The 20,521-nt window shown below is 43.9% G+C and overlaps 1 protein-coding gene across 8 annotated transcripts in view; it reads right to left on the bottom strand.

Annotated features, from left to right (window-relative positions):
• The window catches only part of CDK8 (cyclin dependent kinase 8), a 163,138-nt gene that overhangs the window by 46,160 nt on the left and 96,457 nt on the right, over nucleotides 1-20,521 (bottom strand). The window lies entirely within an intron of this gene.

Here is a 20,521-nt window from a genome sequence, read left to right as displayed (position 1 = left end):
AGATACCTAGTAATAAACTTAACCAAGGAGGTAAAAGACCTATAGTTGGAAAACTAGAGGACATTGAGAAAAGAAATAGAGGAAGATACAAGGAAATGGAAATGTATACCATGTTCATGGATAAGAAGAATTAACATCATTAAAATGTCTATACTACCCAAAGCAATCTATAGATTCAACACAACCACTATTTATATACCAAGGGCATATATCACAGAACTAGAATACTCCAAAAATTTATATGGAACCACAAAAGCTACAGAAATCTTGAGAAAGAAGAAATAAGTTGGAGGAATTACAATACTGGATAACAAACTATACTATAAAGCCATTATAACCCAAACAGCCTGGTACTGGCAAAAGACCAGGCATATAGATCAATAGATCAGAACAGAGACCCCAGAAACTGACTCACACCATTATGGTCAATTAATATTTGACAAAGGAGGCAAGAACATACAAAGACAGTCTCTTAACAAATGGTGTTGGGGAAACTGGACAGACACATGCAAAAAGATGAACCTACATCACCAACTTCTACCATACACAAGCATAAACTCAAGCTGGATAAAGGACTTAAATGTAAGGCATGAAACCATAAAAATCTTAGAAGAAAACACAGGCAGTAAAATCTCAGACATCTCACATAGCAGAATTTTTGCCAATACATCCCCTTGGGCAAAGGAAACTAAGGAGAAAATAAACAAATGGGACTACATCAAAATAAAAAGGTTTTGTTCAGCAAAAGAAACCACCATCAAAATGAAAAGGGAACCCACTGTATGGGAGGACATATTTGCCAATTATACATCTGATAAGGAGTTCACATCCAAAATATAAAAGTCCTCATACAACTTAACAAAAGGAAGATAAACAATCCAATTAAAAAATGGGCAGAAGACCTAAATAGACATTTCTCCAAAGAGGACATCCAAATGGCCAAGAGACATATGAGAAATGTTCAAAGTCACTAATCATCAGAGAAATGCAAATTAAAACCACAACAAGATATCACCTCACACCTGTCAGGATTGCTATCAACAAACGAGTGCTGGTGAGGAGGTGGAGAAAAGGGAACCCTAGTTTACTGCTGGTGGAAATACAGATTGGTGCAGTCACTATGGAAAAGAGTATGGAATTTCCTCAAAAATTTAAAAATGGAACTTCTGTTTGACCCAGTGATCCCACTTCTGGGAATATGGCCTAAAAATCCCAAAATACTAACCAGAAAGAATATATGGACCCCCTATGTTCATAGCAGCATCATTTCGAATAGCTAAGATTTGTAAACAGCCCAAGTGTTCATCAGATGAATGGATAAAAAAGCTGTGGGACATTTACACAATGGAATACTATGCAGCTGTAAAAAAGAGGAATCTCTTACCCTTTGGGACAGCATAAATGGACCTGGAAAATATTATACTAAATGAAATTAGCCAATCTGAGAAAGACAAATATCACATGATCTCACTTGTTTGTAGAATCTAATGAACAAAATGAATTGACCAATACAATAAGACCCGAAGCATGGAGGCATGGAACAGACAGAAATACCACAATTTGGAGATGGGGAGATGAGAAGAGATAAAATAAAGAATGTATATACCTATATGCATAGCCCATGGACATGGGCAATAGGGTAGTGAAGACCTGGAGGGAGGGTGTGTAAGAACTGGGAGGAGGGGGATAAAGGTGGGGAAAATGGGACATATCTGTAATACTACTAACAATCCTATCTAATAATAGATAAACATGGTAATTAACCATACCTCTGACACGCTTCCCATTGGCTAATCAGGGTGATATGCAAATCAACTGCCCACTAAGATGGCGGCCGGCAGCCAGGCAGCTGAAGCAAACAGGAGGCTTGCTTGCTCCAGTGATGGAGGAAGCCAAGGTTCTCCGCCTGCCGCTGCCGGCCTCAGAGCTGCACTCTAAGAAACAATGTTGCAATTATAGAAGCTAGACCAGCTGTGGGCAAACTATGGCCCGCAGGCTGGATCCGGCCCGTTTGAAATGAATAAAACTAAAAAAAAAAAAAAAAGACCGTACCCTTCTATGTAATGATGTTTACTTTGAATTTATATTAGTTCACACAAACACTCCATCCATGCTTTTGTTCCGGCCCTCCGGTCCAGTTTAAGAACCCATTGTGGCCCTCGAGTCAAAGAGTTTGCCCACCCCGAGCTAGACAAACCCCAGAAACCTGCTTTCAGCCAGCCAGGCCTCAGAGCCAGAGTTGCAACAGTATTTCAATTATAGAAGCCAAACAAACCCAGATACCTGCTTTCAGCAGCCGAGGTCTAAGAGCTGGAGCCGAGCGTCAGAGCTTAAAGCCAGCTCACAGTTCCAGTGACAGTCATAGAAGGTAAATAAGAAAAGTGCAAACAGAGAGGAAACCAAGATGGCGGCATAGGTAAACACCAGAGTTTGCTGCCTCGAAAAACCACTTCAAAAATACAACTAAAAGACGGAACGGACATCGCCCAGAACCACAGGAAGGCTGGCTGAGGGGAAATTCTTCAACTAGAAGGAAAGGGAACAGCATACCGAGACTCAGAGGAGGCGCAGTGCGGAAAATACAAAGGTGTGGAGGTGCGCGCGGAGCGGGCTGGTGGCTGAGGGCGCGGTTGTCGTTTTCAATAGGAAGGGAGTCTCAGATTCTGAGCTCCAATTCTAGGCGAGTCTCTAGGGACCCAGACTCAAACGGGAGAAGCGGGACTGTCTGGCATCGGTCGGAACGTGAGGGCAGATTTTTCTCCGAGGTTTGCAGCGGTTGATGGGACTCTGAGAGGCAGAGCCTCTGGGGACGGGACTGAGAGCAGCCATAACTGCTCCCTCCACCTGCCCTGTTGATCCCGTGCGACCCACCCCGCCCATGCCCTGCACAGAGCCATTTGCCAGATAGCCTCAGGCCAAGGCTAGATTAGCACCTCCCCAGAGGACAGAAGTTTTCCCACTGCAGACACAGCTGATTCTCACAGCCAGTTGGCCTGGAGGTCAACCCCCCCTAGTATTAACTACAACAATCAAGGCTTAACTACAACAAGACTGCACACAAAGACCACCACAGGGTGCACCAAGAAAGCATAAAAAATGCGGAGACAAAGAAACAGGACAAAACTGTCAATGGAGGATATTGAGTTCAGAACCACATTTTTAAGGTCTCTCAAGAACTGTCTAGAAGCTGCCAATAAACTTATTGAGATCTACAAGAAATCTAATGAGACCCTCGATGTTGTGATAAAGAACTAACTAGAAATTAAGAATACACTGACTGAAATGAAGAATATTATACAGACTCCCAACAGCAGACCAGAGGACCGCAAGAATCAAGGCAAAGATTTGAAATGCGAAGAAGCAAAAAACACCCAACCGGAAAAGCAAAATTAAAAAAGAATCCGAAAATACGAAGATAGTGTAAGGAGCCTTTGGGACAGCTTCAAGCGTACCAACATCCGAATTATAGGGGTGCCAGAAGATGAGAGAGAGCAAGATATTGAAAACCTATTTGAAGAAATAATGACAGAAAACTTCCCCTATCTGGTGAAAGAAATAGACTTACAAGTCCAGGAAGCGCAGAGAACCCCAAACAAAAGGAATCCAAAGAGGACCACACCAAGACACATCATAATTAAAATGCCAAGAGCAAAAGACAAAGAGAGAATCTTAAAAGCAGCAAGAGAAAAACAGTTACCTACAAGGGAATACCCATACGACTGTCAGCTGATTTCTCAACAGAAACTTTGCAGGCCAGAAGGGAGTGGCAAGAAATATTCAAAGTGATGAATACCAAGAACCTACAACCAAGATTGCTTTAGCCAGGAAACCTATCATTCAGAATTGAAGGTCAGATAAAGAGCTTCACAGATAAGGAAAAGCTAAAGGAGTTCATCACCACCAAACCAGGATTATATGGAATGCTGAAAGGTATCCTTTAAGAAGAGGAAGAAGAAGAAAAAGGTAAAGATACAAATTATGAACAACAAATATGCATCTATCAACAAGTGAATCTAAGAATCAAGTGAATAAATAATCTGATGAACAGAATGAACTGGTGATTATAATAGAATCAGGGACATAGAAAGGGAATGGACTGACTATTCTTGGGTGGGAAAGGGGTGTGGGAGATGCGGGAAGAGACTGGACAAAAATAATGCACCTATGGATGAGGACAGTGGGGGGGTAAGGGCAGAGGGTGGGGTGGGAACTGGGTGGAGGGGACCTTTGGGGGGGGTAAAAAAGAGGAACAAATGTAATAATCTGAACAATAAAGATTTAATAAAAAAGAAAAAGAAAAAAAAAGCAAAGAAAAAAGGTAAATAAATCCCAGAATAAAAAAGAAAAAAAGAAAAAAAGGAGAGGTTGGGAGGTTCAGTCGCCCGCCAGCCTGAAAACGGCCCTCAGCCCGTCACCAGACTGGCCAGGCACCCCAGTGGGGACCCCTACCCTGAAGGGGGTGTGACCAGCTGCAAACAGCCATCATCCCATCATCCAGGCTGGCCAGGCACCCAAGCAGGACCCCCACCCTGATCCAGAACACCCTTCAGGGTAAACCAGCCGGCCCCCACCCATGCACCATGCCTCTATCCTATATAGTAAACGGGTAATATGCAAACTGACCTTAACAACAGAAGGACTGGGAATGACTGGTCACTATGACACACACTGACCACCAGGGGGCAGACGCTCAATGCAGGAGCTGCCCTCTGGTGGTCAGGGCGCTCTCACATGGGAGGAGCTCTGCTCAGCCACAAGCCAGGCTGATGGCTGCCAGTACAACGGTGGTGGTGGGAGCCTCTCCCGCCTCCTCAGCAGCGCTAAGGATGTCCGACTGCCGTTTAGGCCTGCTCCCCGCTGGCAAGTGGACATCCCCTGAGGGCTGCCAGAGTGATGTCTGATTGCCATCTTAGGCCCAATCCCCCGGGGAGCAGGCCTAAGCCAGCAGGTGGTCATCCCCTGAGGGGTTCCAGACTGCGAGAGAGCACAGGCCGGGCTGAGGGACCTCCTCTCTCCCCTGAGTGCACAAATTTTTGTGCACCAGGCCTCTAGTCCTATATAATAAAAGCCTAATATGCAAATTGTCCCCTCAGGTGGTGGTTCAACTGGGAGTTCAACTACTTGCTATTACGTTGGCTGACCACCAGAGGGCAGTGCGGAAAATGGCGATGGGCATCAGTGATGTGCTGGGACCTCTCGTCAGCTACCTGGGGGCAGGGGTGACTGGGACAGAGGTGCAGTGAGAATGCCGGGTGTCCACCGAGCTTGCTCTCACTCCCTCTGCTACCCTCCCCCAGGACGCTAGGGCTGAAGCCCCCGCGCTCAGGTGCCAGGTGCCTGTGAAGAACCCTCCCTCCTTCTTCCAGGTGAGCCGGGTCTCAGCCACTGGGACCACAGGGGTTGGTGGGGCTCCCCTGTGGGTCCACACAGGAGCCGGTCTGCCAGGCCGGCCGGGAGAGAGCACACTGCCCGCTCAGCTTCTGTGCGGCACCATGCTGCGCCCTAGCCCACGGCGTCCAGCCACGCTCACCGCATCTCCGTGTGGGGACTCAGGTGCCATGACTCAGGTGGAGGGGGACGCCAAGGGTCTGGGGACCCAGGGGTTGCCCAGGGCCCAGAGGTCAGCTGGGACCTGCCTTTCCATGCCAGGCGCATGCGCTTTGATTGCAGGTCAGGCCTAGGGACCGCAGCCGTGCACGAATTTTGTGCACCGGGCCTCTAGTAAATATATAGAGAGAAAAACAGTAAGGAAAGCATGACATACAGAAGAATTGTGTGGCTTTTTCAAAGAACAAACTTGTGAGCATAGCATAAATTCAGATTAAATTTGCAATGATTTTGAAAAAAAACACACACAAAACTGTATACATATAAGTTACCACATTAACAGATTAAAGGAAATAATCATAGGACCATCTCAAAATATGCAGAAAAAGCATTTAGTAAAATTCATTCTTAATTAAGAAACAATCCTATATAATAAAAGCCTAATATGCTAAGTGTCTGGTGGACTGGTTGGCTGTTCAACCAATTAGAGCATAATATGTTAATGATATGCTAAGGCCACTCAACTGCTCGCTATGACATGCACTGATCACCATGGGGCAGACATTTGACCAGTCACTATAATATGCACTGATCACCAGGAGGAAGAAGCTCTGACCGGTAGGTTAGCTTGTTGCTGGGCCAATCAGGACTGAGCGAGGCGGGCCAGATATGCCCTGGAGCCACCCCCCCCCCCAACACCCGACCCCTGCAGTCCCTCCCCAGCTGGTCAACCTCCCGCATCCCTCCCTGGCCCTGATGGTGCACTGGTGGGGTCCCTCGGCCTGACCTGCACCCTCTTGCAATCTGGGCCCCCTTGGGGGAAGCCAGAGAGCCGGTTTCTACCTGATCCCACAGGCCAGGCTGAGGGACCCCACTGGTGCACAAATTTGTGCACCAGGCCTCTAGTTAATTATATATAGAGGGAACATCTTTAACTTGATAAAGGTATCCACCAAAACCCCAGAGGAAATATCATATATAATGGTGAAAGGTAAGAATTATCATTAAAGACAGAAATAATAGTCTCCTCAATTATTTGCCACTGTATGAGTAAAACATACTAGCAATTTTCAATTACCAAATGGCAAGAAAAATGCACTTCATGGATTCCAATTTTCCCTCCTTTTTAATTTTAACATTTCTTTAATTAGGTTATGTTTTATAGCCTCTGTGGGATGACAGTCAAATTGGCAGCATTTTTTCTTTCTTAGTGATACATAAAACAATGTTGCAGTTTTCAGCTTTCCAATCTTTAGAGTAAAAAGACATAATATGATACGTTTGGGAAAGATTTTGAGTGTATCAGTCTCACAGGTGGGAAACTTGTGAAATTTTAAGTAGTCCCGAATGACATGATTGATTTACTTTTTAGAGGGATCGTTCTGATTGCTATATAGATATTAGGTCATAAAACTAAGACTAAAAATCAGGAAGACCACTTGGGAGTTTTGCATTAATCCAGATGGCCTAGATTAAAATCAGAGTGACAGAAATGATGAGAAGCAAAGCCTAGAGTTAATACGTGGAATCCAAAAAATTTCAACAATGTGCTCAGCCAGTGTGGCTCAGTGGTTGAGCTTCCAAGAACCAGGAGGTCACTGTTAATCGACTCCTGGTCAGGGGAGGTGCCTGGTTTGCAGGCTCAAACCCCAGTAGGGGGTGTGCAGGAGGCAGCCTGTCAATGATTCTTCCTCATCATTGATGTTTTTATTTCCCTCCCCATCTCTTCCTCTCTGAAATCAATAAAAATATATTTTAAAAATTTTTGAAGAAAAAAAATTCAACAGTGTAAATTGGGGGGCTAGATTATTGTAAACAGAAATTAATGAAATGATCAAGGTGAGCCTGTATAATTAGCAGTCCTGGAAATCTACCTGCAAAATCCAAATCCATGTCCAGGTAACAAAGAATTTAGGAATCTTGCTATTAGTTGGCACTTGATTTATTGGATTGATCCAGGGATACTGAGCTAGAACTGCAGAGTCTCTGCCAAATTTGCCCTTCCCTTCATGGTTTACACTTCCTGAATCTTCTTCTTCCTGAAAATAAGCACTACAGTTTACTCTTCTTTGAGAAAAGACACTGGTCAGATAATTGGGACCAATGGCCTACAGTGCTATATTCAAATTTGAGTTATGGGAGAGCCTTACTGTAATTTGATCTGAGATCGGTATTAAAGGTAGAGCTGAGAAGAATCCATTTATTCATTCAATAAATTTTTATTATACATATATTCTTCTGGGTACTGAAGATATAGCAGTAAATAAAATGAATAATGTTCTTCCCCCTAAGGCACTTATATTCCTAGGGCAATCTGATGATGAAAGTAAAGTGCACTTAGTGAATATTTATTTTGTGCCAGACATAGTCCTAAAACTTCAGATGAATCTCTATCAAAAAGACAAAAACATAGGTATGGCCCATCCTATATAATAAAAGCCTAATATGCAAATTGACCGAAGGGTCGAACGACTGGCAGAATGACTGGTCGCTATGACATGAACTGACCGCCAGGGGGCAGATGCTCAACACAGGAGCTGCCCCCTGGTGGTCAGTGCTGTCCCACAGGGGGAGTGTCACTCAGCCAGAAGCCGGGCTCATGGATGGCAAGTGCAGCGGCGGTGACAGGAGCCACTCCTGCCTCTGTGGCAGCAGCAGCACTAAGGAGCAGCGAGCTGAGCAGTAAGGAGCAGTGAACAGGCGGGTGGTACGGAGCGAGGGGTCCTGGACTGTGAGAGGGCACAGGCCAGGCTGAAGGACCTCCCCCCCACCCAGTGCGCGAATTTTGTGCACCGGGCCTCTAGTTTTTATATACGAGGAAAGTAACAGAGAGAGGTAATTCTTCCCAAGATTACATAATTAAGTGATAAAACTGTTGTGGTTTATGCCCTAACAGGAACTAAGATTTAAACAAATCTCAGGCCAACTTTAATAGTGGCTTAATTTTTCCTCTTTAGCTCATGATGATAGAAAGTGATTATTCAGGAATAGAAAACATAAGATCCTTAATTACACCTTACTATATTCAACCCTTTCTTATTTTTCTTAATTTTTCCTTTTGCTATTCATCATTTCTTCCTACTTTTCACCTACTTCTTTTAATTGTCAGATTCTCTTCTTCCTCTTTACCAGGAAGTCCCAGACAACACCTGATTTTACCATCTTGTGTTAACAAAAGGAAAGACAATAAAGGGGAAGATCAATCAAAAGAGAGAGGCCAAAGGGTGAATGTCATGAACTCCAAATTTGTGACTCAACCTTCTAAGGCTTACAGCTGTGTAACAAGAAATCTATCCTAATAAGGCAGAATGCTAGCCACTACTGGAAGTGATGAGCAGTAACAGGATGATTATCTTCTGCAGATATTACCAAGAATTAATTACCACATCACACAAGGAATGGGAATGGTCAGCTTACTTCTAAGTTACCTTCCAACTTCATGGTCTATTTGTCTATGAAATTATGGGGGAAAATATGATCTTCACTGCAAATGATATAAGATGTTTATATAAACAAAATTTTAACAAATGTTTAAAGCAGCCTATGTTTACCTTTTATATTTTTGTTAAGTAGGCATCTTAAACTGTACTAACCTGAATTACAAGCCTTTCTGTGATTTGAAAATATTTGCAAGTTCAGAGTTGAAACTAATCTTAAATTCAGACATCTATTTTAGAACAGAAAGTTAAGATTCCTCAGATTATATACTATTTAGAGTACTGTATCTATAGCTGATATAAATCTGAAGGCAAATTACATATAAATTAAATAATTAAACTTGGACATAGGTAATTATAACAAAGGAAAAGGAAAATCCAGCATAAAGGAAAAGTAAAATCCAGCTATCCTGAGGGTAGAAAACTTTAATTCAATTAACTATTGTGCATTTACCAGTAATAGCTAATTGTGCCTGAGAAAACTTAGCTCTACTAAATCTAAATTAAAATTTCTGTGTGGGTTAGAAAAACATTTATAAAAATCTACACAAAATCTTGAACTTTAATGTTGAACTATCTTTGAAATATGGCTAGCCGCTTGTGTTTATTTCTATAAGAAGACTTACTTTAAGATATATATATATATATGTATATAGATAGATATAAATATAGATATATATAGATATAGATATATTATTGATTTCAGAGAGGAAGGGAGAGTATTAGAGAGAATCATTGATCGCCTGCCTCCTGCACACCCCATACTGGAGATCAAGCCTGCAACCCAGGCATGTGCCCTGACTGGGAACTGAACCATGACCTCCTGGTTCATAGGTAGATGCTCAATCACTGAACCACACTGGCAGGGCAAGAAGACTTACTTTTTACCCCTTGTTTGGTCATTTCTCATTTGCTTGTAAAGTGATATGGTTGCCAAACTGAAAAGACTTCATGAAAGATGTATGTGACCATGTGCACCAGGGACGTAAAAAAGGTTTAGATAACTTTAGGTGAAGTCAGAGAAAACCAAACCTAATACATTCTATCTTTAAACTGCTTTGGCAAATGTTCAGAAATCTGGATTATATAATACTCTCAGGCCTGAGTTTATTATTTAAAAGATGAACTGAAATATCAATTTTATATATGCTTTTTCAGAGTATAGTTTAGAGAATTCTGAAATCTTTTGAAAAAAAACAACAACAACCCATTTCTTGGTATTCTGACTACACACAGTGTATTCTCTTTTGCTAATGTAAAAATTTAAAGGCCAGAAGAAATAAGGTAGGGGGAGGGTTCACCATTAACACCATATTAAATAAGGTAATAGCTTATATCAGACGTAGGCAGACAGTGGTAAATTCTTGTCTCCAATAACATGATTCAAAACTCCTTTAAACAAAACCACCCCAAATCTGTCCTATTTGTGGAAACACACTGCTCTGGATGATAGTAAATTTTATTTATAAAATGGGAGCAGTTATGTAAATCACATAATGATGTATCACAACAATTACATTAAAAACAGAAAAGATGTTTACAACTCAGATAATTCTCTACTTCTGGCTAATTTTCAGGATCACCCAAAAATATTATCTTAAACTCTATTTTCTAAAAAACAAACAAACTTGATGAGATTATTTACAATAACCATTCTTAATTGGTCAGAAATCTGACTAAAAAGATTATAGCACTGTGCTGGTAAAGTGTCTAAAAGACTAATTTAGAATCTAAGAAAAAGTAGACATGAAGGAATATGCAAACTAAATAGCATAATGTTTTTACTACCAACTTGTAATCTACCCATATAAACATGTATGATATTTGCAGTTGTGCCATTTAGTAAAATTGAGTGGGCCACTTTTTTGGTTATTTACAAATAATAAAACATAGTACATTGTGTAAGCTCAATATCACTATAAAAATTAAGCAAATGTAGCATTTATCAAGAAACTAAATGCATTGTTTGCAATCAGATACTGTCAAGCAGAAAAAATACCCAACTGATTATTTAAGTAAAAATACTCTAGAATAACCACAATATTCATAATGTTAACAAAATTAATGCAAACTTCATTTAAGTTTGTCTTAACAAGTTGTTATCAATAAAACCTTTGTTTTATCTGCAAGCCTAAGTTTTATGGATGCAATCTTATGTTTTACTAGCTATACAATTAAACAAGAAAATTAGAGTAAATCCCAGGAGTTCCAAATAAATAAAGCAAATCACAAGTAATAAGCAATGACTAAATCTGATAATTACAAAGCAGTTTTCTTCCATGAAGCTGTGTTTTAAGGAAGCATGCTTAATATGTTCCTAACACTCACTTCAAAGAAGCTAAAGCAGAGAGAAAGGGCAAAACAGAGGACAAGAATGCAGGTTCCTTTCTCCCTAACTGTTCAATTACTTTGTTGCTTTATCTCTTTCAGCATATGGATAGTCTTAGGCCCTTTCTGCTTGTTTCCTCCTAAAGAATTTACTGGCCCCTTTTTTCTAAGGTCGCAAGTGTATTCATGACTTTTTATTTTTAATAGCAACAATCCTTTAACACTAAGCCACATTGAATATTATTTGTAAACTTTAATAACAGACTAAACAGACATTTTCCTCAAAAGTTTTACTACATAGTTTTTATTGATGACAGTATTACAAAAGGCCTCCATTTTGCCCTGCAGTGTCCCCCTCTACCCAGCCCCTGCCCCACCCCAGGCCTTTACCCCACTATTGTCTGTGTTCAAGGTTATATATACAAATATACATAAGTTCTTTGGTTAATCTCTTCCTGTCCCCACTATACCCACCCCTCTAAGATCTGTCAGTCTGTTAAACATCTCTTTTTCTGATTATCCTATCTAATAAAAGAGAAACATGGTAATTGGCGTACAACTGCTACCCTTCCCATTGGCTAATCAGCGAGATATGCAAATTAACTGCCAGGCAAGATGGCGGCTGGCAGCCAGGCAGCTTGAAACTTACATGAGGCTTGCTTGCTTCAGTGACGGAGGACTCCAACGTTCCCCGCCTGCCGCTGCAGGCCTCTGAGCTGCAACTCTAAGCAACTATGTAACAAATATAGAAGCTAAACAAAACCCCAGAAACCTGCTTTAGTCGCTGGGCTTCAGCCAGCAGGATCGCAACATTGTAAGCAAAGGCCAGAAACCTACTTTCAGCAGCGGAGGCCTAAGAGCTGGAGCCAAGCCTCAAAGCTAAAGCTGGCCCAGAATAAAAAAGAAAAAAAGGAGCAGTTGGGAGATTCAGTCACCCCCAGCCTGAAAACAGCCCTCAGCCCCTCACCCAGACTGGCCAGGCACCTCAGTGGGGACCCCCACCCTGAAGGGGTGTGACCAGCTGCAAACAGCCATCATCCCCTCACCCAGGCTGGCCAGGCACCCCAGTGGGGACCCCCACCCTGAAGGGGGTGTGACCAGCTGCAAACAGCCATCATCCCCTCACCCAGGCTGGCCAGGCACCCCAGTGGGGACCCCCACCCTGATCCAGGACACCCTTCAGGGCAAACCAGCCGGCCCCCACCTGTGCACCAGGCCTCTACCCTATATAGTAAAAGGGTAATATGCCTCCTGGCACCGGGATCAGCGTGACAGTGGGCAGCGCCCAAACCCGCCGATCACCCTGCGGCTCTGTGTGTGACAGGGGGCGGGGCCACAACCTCCCTATCCACCCTGCTCTGATCATGACAGGGGAAGGCGCCCCAACCTCTTGATCAGCCCTGCTCTGTGCCTGATGGGGGGAGCTCCCCAAACCCCTGATCGGCCCTGCTCTGTGTGTGACAGGGTAGAGCCATAACCTCCCCATAGGCCCTGCCCTGAGTGTGAGAGTGGCGGCGCCCCAACCCTCTGATCGGCCCTGCTCTGTGGGTGATAGAGGGCGGCGCCCCAACCCCCTGATGGGCCCTGCTCTGTGCGTGACAGGGGGCAGCGCTCCAACCCTGATTGGCCCTGCTCTGTGCGTGACAGGGTACAGAGCCCCAACCCCCCTGATGGGCCCTGCTCTGTGAGTGACAGGGGGCAGTGCCCCAAACCCCTGATTGGTCCTGCTCTGTGCGTGACAGGGGGTGGCGCCGCAACCTCCCCATTGACCCTGCCTTGAGTGTGACAGGGGACGGTGCCCCAACCCCCCAATCGGCCCTACCCTGAGCGTGACTGAGGGTGGCATCGCAACCTCCCGATCGCCCTGCTCTGTGCATGACAGGGGGCGGCGCCCCAACTCCCCAATCAGCCCTGCTCTGAGCCCGACCAGGGGCTGCACCTAGGAATTGGGCCTGCCCTCTGCCACCCGGGAGCAGGCCTAAGCCAGCAGGTCGTTATCTCCCGAAGGGTCCCAGACTGTGAGAGGGCACAGGCCGGGCTGTGGGACCACCCTCCCCCATGAGTGCACAAATTTTTGTGCACCAGGCCTCTAGTCCTATATAATAAAAGGCTAATATGCAAATCAACTGAATGGTGGAACGACTGGTCACTATGACGTGCACTGACCACTAGGGGGCATATGCTCAATGCAGGAGCTGCCCCCTGATGGTCAGTGCACTCCCACAGGGGGAGTGCTGCTCAGCCAGAATCCCTGAGCTGGGCTCACAGTTGGTGAGCGCAGCAGTGTGGGAGGAGACTCTCCCACCGCCGGAACAGTGCTAAGGATGTCCAACTGCCCGCTTAGCCATCAGTTGGACATCCCCCAAGGGCTCCCAGACTGCGAGAGGGCACAGGCCGGGACGAGGGGACCCCCCCTCCAGTGCACGAATTTCATGTATTGGGCCTCTAGTCTATAATAATAAAAGCATAATATGCTAATTAGACCAGACGACCTTCCGGATGAAGTTATGGCTGCGAGGGAAGCTCAGGTCCTGGGTGTTGGAGGGAAGCCGGTGCCAGCAGCCGGGGGAAGGAAGGCCTACGCTTGCACGAATTTTGTGTATAAGGCCTCTAGTAACAATATAATAATATATGTTAACTGCAAACTATGCAGACAATTCAGAAAGGCATTAAAAGAAGTAAAAGGAACTTGCCTAAAATTCTCCCACCCAGATATAAACCCTACTCACAAAAATATATTCCATAAGGGCTTTATTCAAAAAGATTTTATAATCAATGTCAAAAAGTTTGCATAAAACAGTAAACTACTTATAATACTAAGTATTTTCTAAAGATTTAACTACGTTTTTCCTTTGATGTTCTCTTTTCCTAACAATATCAAATACCATTTGGAAAAGAGCCTAGTGCAGTGGTTTTCAAACCTTTCTGAACACAACCCACAGGAAGAAAACCCTATATAATAAAAGACTAATATGCAAATTGACCGAACATCGGAACGACTGGTTGCTGTGACGTGCACTGACCATCAGGGGGCAGATGCTCAATGCAGGAGCTGCCCCCTGGTGGTCAGTGCTCCCACAGGGGGAACGCTGCTCAGCCAGAAGCCGGGCTCATGGCTGCTGAGTGCTACGGCAGTGGCAGGAGCTTCTCCCGCCTCCGTGGTAGCGCTAAGGATGTCCAACTGATGGCTTAGGCCCACTCCCCATCTCCCAAGGGCTCCTGGGCTGAGAGAGGGTGCAGGCCAGGCTGAGGGACACCCCCCCCAAGTGCATGAATTTCATGCACCGGGCCTCTAGTCATTTAACATTACATGACCATATAAACATATATAATTGAACATAAGTTTCATGCAACAACAATTGCCTTAAATACATACAATGCCTTCGATATTTTCACTATAAATCTACACTAATAAAAGAGAAAAATGGTAATTGGCGTACGAGCTACCCTTTTCATTGGCTAATCAGGGCTATATGCAAATTAACTGCCAACTAAGATTGGCAGTTAACTACCAACAAGATGGCGGTTAATTTGCATATGTAGGCACAATGCAGGGAGGCGAAAGGGAAAGCAGGAAGAAGCCCCCTGCCACTGACAGTGATTGGAAACCCAGGGGGGAGCTAAGAGCTGGGGGGCAGGGCAAAGGCGGCCATGATCGGAGAATCAGGTGCCTTTTCCGCCCTGGCCAGTGAGAGCAGGAAGTAGGGGTGGAGCCAGCGATGGGAGCTGGGCACGGTTGAAGCTGGCAGTCCCAGGAGCTAGGGGTCCCTTGCCTGGGCCTAAAGCGAAGCCCACGATTGCGGGGCCGCTGCAGCTGTGGGTCCCCGCTGCCCGGGCCGGATGCCTCAGCCAGAGGCGTCAGGCCTGGGCAAGGGGCCGATCCTGCGATTGGAGGGTGATGGGGGTCAATGCCTGAGGGCTCCCAGTATGTGAGAGGGGGCAGGCTGGGCTGAGGGACACTCCCCCCCCCCCCCCCCCCACACACACACACAGTGCACGAATTTCGTGCACCGGGCCCCTAGTAAATATATAAAAGGCTGGTTGTATAGTGCGATTTCCTGACTCAGTTATTACATACAATCAGCAATTTAAAAATCACTAACATAGAGGAAAACCCCTTAATTTAGTGGTCCAGCTTGGTTAGAGTTCTCCAAGTAACCAGAATTCAGTCATTTAACTCTTTGTTGCTCAGTTTTTGTTACACAGTTCAGCAGACATTAAGAAAGTGTATCAAAACAAAAAAATATGTAATCATGAGGAAACGCCGATATTAGTAAGCAAAACTAGTAAACAAGGTAATCTTTCACACAAATATAAAGAATCAGATCCAAAATACCACAATAATTTATCATGCTACCATCAATACATCATAAAATAACGTAACTTGACAGAATAGGCCCTATGAAATCAACTTTTAGGGTTCACTTCTGAGAGTTTAATCTTATTTAATTTAACAGTTGTTAGGAAACCAAAACATCCTTCACCAAGGACAGCTAAAGCACCACCAAATGATTCTAAATTACCCAGTATAATTAAAATAAACTGCAGGGCAGTAGCACAATCAGATATTTAAGAAAATAAGTCAGATTAAAGCTTTGAAATAGCTCCAGCATCTTTTAAATATGTTTAGCACTGGTCCCCAGGGCTATTTCACATCCCCAATGGGATACTCCCAAAGAAAATTTCTGTAGAGATCTATTTCCTAGGAAATTTTACTATGGCATAAAAAACTATTTTGAATTAGTTTAGGATAGGAGTTACCAACTAGCAATAGGTGCAATACTACAAAACACTCCAAATTTCATATACAACCTTGCAATTCATGTTGAATGAAAAAAAAAACCCATGATGAAAAGTTATATTATAGTATATCTCACTTAAAATTATACTCCACTTAGTGCAACAAGGCAAAATACAACCCTATGTGCCTGGCAGTTCCAAGTTAGCTATCACTATGATTAAAACCATTAAAGTAATCATTAAAATGAAATTTTGGATACCAGATTTTTTAAAAAGTAGAATATATTAATGATAATTTGATAAATACAGTAACAAAAAACAATGATAAATAGGCCAGCCATATTAACTACCACTTTACTTTCTATTAAGTTCCTTAGAAATTATGTCAAAAGCCCAAGTCTTTACTAGTTTACTACCTAGAGTCTGATTTAAGTGTATACCATTTCTATGATCTGTCTGATATAGCTTCACAAATATTTTCGACAAAAAGCATAAAATTCAGTCAATATTGAGTGCACTAATACATTAAAAATGAACAATTACTAGCTAGAAATTATTTACATGTGACTAGTGATAAACTGGCCAGTTAAATGTTGTATAAAAGTGGAATACGAGAGTTGCAAATTCAGAACAGCTAGTATGTTTAGGAGACCATAGGTAATGCCCCCTTATCTACAATTAAAGAATAATTTTACCAGAAGGGACTCGAAGATGTTTCTGGAAGCAAAGTGAGGGATGTAAATAAATTATGATGGAGCTATTCTAACTTTAAGATTAAAAAGAACATCGGAAATAAGCGAAGGGTCAGGGAATAGGTATTACTGGGTGAAACAAAAATATTGGGTAAAGGAAGAGTGTGATAAAAGAGAATAACAGAGCAGTATCATTAGTTGAATGGTTTTTAAATTGATGGTAACAGCTGAGTGTTTTGAGGTAGAAAGGAGGAGGCTTCTAAAAGGACTAAAATACTGAATGAATAGAAAAGTTTTTCTGTAGTGTTCTACTGCAGTAAATCACAGCAGAGATAAGAGGATAGTAAAAAACAACAACCATTTAACAGAGTATATAAGTATCTGCAGATTTGGTGAAGCATCAGGTAATATCAGAAATAACCTATACAAAATAACTGTGGAAGCCACTTTATTTCTTTTATAAATTAACTAGTTCACTCATTCAACAAATATTGTATATACATACGTATTCTGCTAGGCATTGATAGGGATACAAATAATTACTAGCCCACACTCCTTGCCCTCAAGAGCTTAAAATCAAATAGAGAACATATTACCAAAACTATTAAGTGCCCCTTGGGCAATTCAAAGTAAATGCTAGAGGATTCTAGATTTCCAGATATGGTAATTGGGTGGGGGTTTGGGGGAGCATTACTGATGAGGTAGCAGGAGTGGAGCTTTAAAGGATGAATAAATATCAAGTGCTGGAGATGAAGATAGGAGGGGATATAAGTAGGCAGGACAAGCTCTGGGTTGGCTGAAAAATATGACATGGAAGAAAAAAGGAATTTGGAGCCAGACTCTACTGTCAATCTTCAATTCACAAATATTAGCATGCATATATATGACAGTGTTTTTGAATTTTTAATTTATCGCACAATTTTTCCTAGTAAAAGAAAAATTAACTGACTTTGAAATTTATTTCACAAGCTGAACAAGAAAACCATTTCTAAATTTATAGAGTTTTATAAAAAATAATCAGTTCTACTGAAAGAGGCCAGATAGACAGTAAGTGAATTGGCTGGATGTCCTCAAAGTGGTCACAACAGAGGCACTGGAAGTGAATACTTTTCATGCACTTGCCAATGTGCTTTTAACTTAATACAGGAGGGACTACCTTTTCAGACGTGTTCAGACACCACTGTCAAATCAAACCCTGGCCCTGTACACAAAAAGTATCAAATATGATTTGGAAGCTTCATGTCTTATTTGACTGGATAGAGGAAAACCACCAAACTCAATCCAATCAGTCTAATAGACTTCAAACTTTTCCTTACTTTGAATCACTTAAACATATTTTTATTTGAAGTTTTCATTAAGATTTCACACTTAGTTCCTTTTGATAAAAAGGACAAAAATTATTCATAGTCCTTAACCCAACACTCCTATTTTATATAAGCAGGTAACTTGGGGAGGAGGGGCCTGAAATAACTTGTCCCACATTACTTCAACTGGTGCCTGTTTACTTCTTTATATAGGACTAGAGGCCTGGTGCACAGATCCGTGCATGGGTGGGGTGGGAGGAGAGGTCCCTCAGCCTGGCCTGAGCCTTCCCACAACCCGGGACCCCTCAGGGGATGTCTGACTTCCAGTTAAGGCCCTGCAGTGTGCCAAGTGGCAGGTGGCCAGGGAGGAGCCCGAGCTGGGGCCGGGTGCCATGCCGCTCGCGCTCATTCCAGCCCACTGAGCCTGCCACCGCCACTCGGTAGTGCTGCTGCGGAGTCGGGAGAGTCCTGCCGCCAAAGCTGCAGTTGCCAGCCATGAATCTGGCTTCTGGCTGAGCGGCACTCCCACTGTGGTTGCACGTTATAGCAACTAGTCAACCAGTTCTTCTGGTCATTCTGGTCGTTCGGTCATAATGGTCACTTAGGCTTTTATATATATACTAGAGGCCTGATGCACGAAATTCGTGCAAGAGTAGGCCTTCCTTCCCCCAGCTGCTGGCACCGGCTTCCCTCTGGCACCCGGGACCTGGGCTTCCCTCGCAGTCCTGGCCTCATCCGAAAGGTTGTCTGGTCTAATTAGCATATTATGCTTTTATTATTATAGACTAGAGGCCCGGTGCATGAAATCCATGCTCGGGGGGGGGGGGGGCGGTGAAGGGGTGGGGATAGGTGTCCTAACCATGATTATTTTTACTACTATCTATACTCGCCCAGGCCGGCGCGCCCCCCAATGGGGACCCCCACTCCAATGGGGGTGTGGCCAGCCTGCAAACCACCACCCAAGGCCCCTCACCCAGGCCAGGCCCGCCTTTCAGGGGGACCCCCACCCCTATCAGGGGCATGGCTGACCTGCAAACCGCCCATGGCACCTCGCCCAGGCTGGCCTTGCCCCCAGCGGGGACCTCCACCCTGATCAGGAGTGAGGCCAGCCTGCAAACCCTGTGGTCCCTCACCCCAGCTGACCCTGTTTCCCAGCGGGAACCTCCCACCCCGATCCAGGGCCCCTTTCAGGGCAGGCCAGCCAGCCCCCACTCATGCACCAGGCCTCTATCCTATATAATAAAAGGGTAATATGCAAATTGACCCTAACAACAGAATGCCCAGAAGGACTGCTAGACCAGTCACTATGAGGCGCACTGACCACCTCTTGGTCCCTTTCCTCAGCTGGCAGACTCCAATCGCCTGATGGCCACCCACAGCAGGAGTGGGGCCGGTGAGCAGGCGGGAACAGCCGACCTCTGGGACCTTTCCCCCAGCTGTCAGGCACTGATCACCTGATGGCTAAAGGGGAACCAGGGGTGGGTGGCAGCGGGAGGCAGGGCCAGCTGCAGGCAGCTGGGAAAGATGTCCCTGATCACAGGCCAGGCCTAGGGACCATACCCCAACACAAATTTTGTGCGCCGGGCCTCTAGTCCTATATAATCTTATATAATAAAAGCCTAATATTCTAAGTGTCTGGTCGCCTGTTCAACCAATCAAAGCATAATATGCTAAGGCCATTCAACCGCTCACTATGATGTGCACTGACTACCAGGGGGCAGACGCTCTGACCAGTAGGTTAGCTTGTGGCTGGGTTCCAGCCAATTGGAACTACACGAGATGGGCTGGACACGCCTTGGGGCCCTCCCACAGTCCCTCCCCGCCTAGCCAACTTCCCGCATCCCTCCCCGGCCCCGATCGTGCACTGGTGGGGGTCCCTCGGCCTGGCCTGTGCCCTCTTGCAATCTGGGACCCCTCGGGGGATGTTGGAGAGTCAGTTTTGGCCTGATCCTGCAGGCCAGGCCGAGAGACCCCACTGGTGCACAAAATTCATGCACCAGGCCTCTAGTAGTTAATACTACTGTAAGTAGTTCAAGTACATTATACATTAACATAAAAACTTTAAGACTGGTTTAAAAATCAGTCTGTATTCATCTAATAAACATATTTTCATGATGAAAATATAATTTACAATAAAATGCAACACTATCTCTATGGGAGGAAAATGCCCTTTAGGCCAAGATTTTATTCTTTTAGAGATCATAAGAAAGGTCAGTAGCTCAAAAATAGTTATAGTTTTTCCCTATGCTGACTCCACCTCTTAAAAGCAGAAATTTTCAGCTTCATAAAGATGAAAAGAATTTCTCATTTTTGTTCTGTAAACCCACTATTTGTAAATAGATTATTCTAATTCTAATAAATATAAAGGTTGCATGAGGAAAAAGTTCTTTCAACCAAATTTCTGATGTGTTATCAGTCTTAGTCTAAATGCTTTCTAGGTATGAGAACTGAAGACAAAATAAATAACTACCAT

This window comes from Myotis daubentonii, chromosome 2 (assembly GCF_963259705.1).
Source record: "Myotis daubentonii chromosome 2, mMyoDau2.1, whole genome shotgun sequence".
NCBI classification, from domain to species: Eukaryota; Metazoa; Chordata; class Mammalia; order Chiroptera; family Vespertilionidae; genus Myotis; species Myotis daubentonii.
The sequence above is the reverse complement of the archived record's forward strand: the minus strand, read 5'-3'. Positions and strand labels throughout refer to the sequence as shown.